At 42.3% G+C, this 3,607-nt stretch overlaps 1 protein-coding gene across 1 annotated transcript in view; it reads right to left on the reverse strand.

The window, feature by feature from the left end:
• The window catches only part of LOC106870094 (zinc finger protein OZF), an 18,887-nt gene that overhangs the window by 2,085 nt on the left and 13,195 nt on the right, over positions 1 to 3,607 (reverse strand). The gene's annotated exons all lie outside the window — the stretch shown is intronic.

Consider the following 3,607-nt stretch of genomic DNA (forward strand, 5'->3'; position numbering starts at 1 on the left):
CATACATCATTTAATAGAGATGAGTGTGCAGGTAAGAATGTCACATCATAAGCAGGGAGTTTTTAATTCATTCTGCTTAACACCATTGTTAAAAAAAAAATCAAAACATTTCATTGAGATATTAAACTAGAATTGCTGAGAATAAGACATTTCTGTTCTTCTTTGTTTCCGATGCCCCAAGAAAGCGAAAAATACTTGCTTTGTCAAAAGTAGGTGGTTTTCGGGGGGGAAAAGTGAAAGTGTTTTCCTGTAAAGTGAAACAATTGAACAAAAGTACAATAATGGACAACAGAAAGTGCTGCCTGGATACCATGAAATCATCCTGGATTATTAGTGACGATGGATCCATCAAATATCTTAATGTGAACAAAGCGTAATTAAGTAATTGGGTGTATTGATTGATAACAGAACAAAAGAACGATTAACAGCAGCTACTGGAGACATCTTCCTGTAAAATCTTGGTTTTCTCAGAGCATTCAATTTGGTCCTAATTGAGCCGAAGACAGAAAACATAGTGAGGAGACACAGCATACAAATGGCTGCTTCTTAAAGTGTACCAAAAGCGTTTGTTGCAGGAAACTGTCATGACTGAAAGATTTTTCCAAGGGAAACTATCACAAAGCCCCTGTATTATTTGAACAAATGACATGGAGGGATGGGTGGGGAGAAGGGTGGCGCTGCAATGTTTGCTCATGAAAACCCTTGCTTTCTGCCATGGGAACAAAAATCCAGTTAGATATTGGAAAGTTTTTAGAAAAGAAATCAGTCTTTACCGTTTCTTTCCCCCACCCAGACTCCTTATTTCATACAAACAAACATATTCTTCTTCTTTTTCAGCCGATAACTTTGGGCAGAAACAAGGGTGCCAGATACAGCCATTTCTTGCCATAAGCAATTAACGAATTCAAAGGGAAAGGTCAAATATTTTGGGTCGTTGCCCTTCAATGGACAGGAGGGGAAGATTTATTTATTCTGCTTGTCGAGTCAGGAGCCGGGGACATTGCTTATGACCTTTCCAGGTCTTCAGAGACAGGTAAGCTTGGTGCCATTGATGTTCTGTTTAAACTGTTACAGGACAACACACCAGCAGGAAAGACACAGAAGATTCCAGAGGGCTGATGATGTGGGGAGCAAGGACTGGTCATAATGGTTAATGCAGAGCTAAGGAGGTTGGATGCACCAAGGGTAATGGGAAGTGAAAAGATGAGTGTGTTGGAAGTGTGTCAAGTAGTGGGGGTAGGGGACCAGTCATGCAGGTCTGAGGAACAGAGGCCATTATAGCTCTTGGTGTTAGATATACGCACATGTGGGACTTGTAAGATTTCCATGTCTCGTTGCCTCTGCCAATCATGACTAACCATGTTTCTGTACCTAGAAACTTTTTCTCCAGCTTTCAAACTTGGACAAAGTTGTAGTAAAAAGATCAGTTAACCATGCAACAACCCCCAACACCACCATCACACACACACATCTCCTCTCTATGTCAGGATGATGTCCAAGCAAAGACCAAGGGATAATACAGCTTGGTCCCAATGTCTTTGCAGGCAAATTCAGAACATGAAAGGGTGAAGTAAATACCACAAGGCATTCTGTTCAATGTTCTAACAATTTACTACCTTAGATTGGGTACACACACACACACACACGCACACATACATATATAGGTATGTGTGTGTGTGCAGGAGGAGACCTACTGAGTCAAGTACATCAACATCAGCAATATCAAAATCAAATCTACATGAGCTACATGTAGCAACTAAATCTTTAACCCACATTGTACGGACTGGTTAATGAAGTCTTCTGATAGACAACATCTGATGAGAAACAAACTGGTCAGACTGGAGCTGCCAGTTCAAGCTACAGCAACTCCGGTTATACTGGAGCTGTCTATATGGGGACTGTCTTTAGTGAGATTAGTTCTATAAACTCAGTTAATAAGAAAACAAGGCTATTCTGTTTGATAAATTTACCAACCATGCTAAGCAGGTCATAAAACTTGCGGGGGGGGGGGGGGAGCTCCATAAAACTACTTGGTGACAGAGCACACATCGTAGAACTGGACCAGGGTTAAGCAAGAGAAATCTACACTAAAATAAGATATAAAAACACATAATACAGAGTATAGCTCACTCACACAGATTATATAGAACAGAATGCACACAAATCTACGGATTACAGACGACACAGACACACAATACGAACACAACCTACACACACACACACACACAACATAAACATACAGAGAAGACAAAAATATCACAATACCCCCTCCTCCTTCCTCTATTAAAATAGTTGTTGACATAAAAAAGAGGGGGGAGAGAGGGAGGTACTGTTTCCTTTTTTTCTTTCTCTCTTTCATTACTTCTTTCACTTTTTCCTTGAAACTGGGGGAGCCTTCTGTGGAGCCGCTCGACTTGCTAGAAATAGCAACCAAAGCTCCCTCGAATCAAACTGCAGTCGAGGAAGAAAAAAAAGGACACGCTAGATAATGTACACAACTAACATACCCTAAACAGATGGTATGGTCATGGTTGGAATATATCTAATCATAAGACCTGTTCAATCAAGGTAGACTCGGGGTTAAACAACACCCTCCCCTCAGTAGTATATCTCCCCCCCCCTCTCCACCACTGCCGTAACCTTCTCGTCACCTTTACTCTATACGTCACCATCCCCCCACCTTCACCACCACCCTCATCGCATTGCTCCCTCTCCCTCTCTTATCTCTCCTAAATCAGTCGTCTAACTCCGTTTCCTCCCACCACTCCCCTCACATTACCATTGTCTTTTTACACCCTCCCTCTCTTTCCTAACACACTTGTCTCTCTACCCCTCTCTCTCTATACCTCTACGACAATTTCCTCCCACCACTCTTCTTACACGTTCTCCTCTCCCTTAAGCCCCCTAATTATTATTTTTTTATCTCACCGCCTTCCTCTCTTTTACTATCTCTTACTCTTTCTCTTCATTGATTTCTCGCCTTTCTTACAGGAGCTCATCTCTCTCTCTCTCTCTCCTTGTATCTGGTCACTTCCTTTTCTTCTCCACTCCCCACCGTACCTCTTCCTTCCACTACTTCTCTCTTTCTTCCTTTCCCCATCTTCTTCCCCTTACATACCACTCTCCTCCTTCTATCGTATCCCTCCCTTCCTTTCTTTTTCTTCCCTTACTCAACGTTACTCTCTCGCTCTCCCCCCTTCCCCTCAGCTTTCTTTCTCGACTCAAGAATTTATCTGACAATCTTAATCCCTCGCAACGAGCCTGTACGTGGTCGTTCAACATGCTAAAAACAGCAACTAAATTCTTAAAAAAAAAGGATACAATGTATTTGTGAAACAAACCCTAATATATAAAGTCAGACGGTTACGGTTGGAACGCTTTTTGATTGTAGGTCTACTCAGGCAGGATTGCCCTGGGGTTAAATAACAACTCAACGTAGCTCTCTTACTCATCCCTCCACCACCACTTCCACATTGGTCCTCGCTCAACTCCCCTTCTCTTACCTCCCCCCCACTATAATTCATTCTCTTCTCCCACTTCAAATCCACCCTCCCTCTTTCTCTACCTCTTCCCCCTCACGCCCCTTTCAACCATAATTCGGTTTTTC

Source organism: Octopus bimaculoides, chromosome 14, assembly GCF_001194135.2.
Source record: "Octopus bimaculoides isolate UCB-OBI-ISO-001 chromosome 14, ASM119413v2, whole genome shotgun sequence".
Taxonomy (NCBI): domain Eukaryota; kingdom Metazoa; phylum Mollusca; class Cephalopoda; order Octopoda; family Octopodidae; genus Octopus; species Octopus bimaculoides.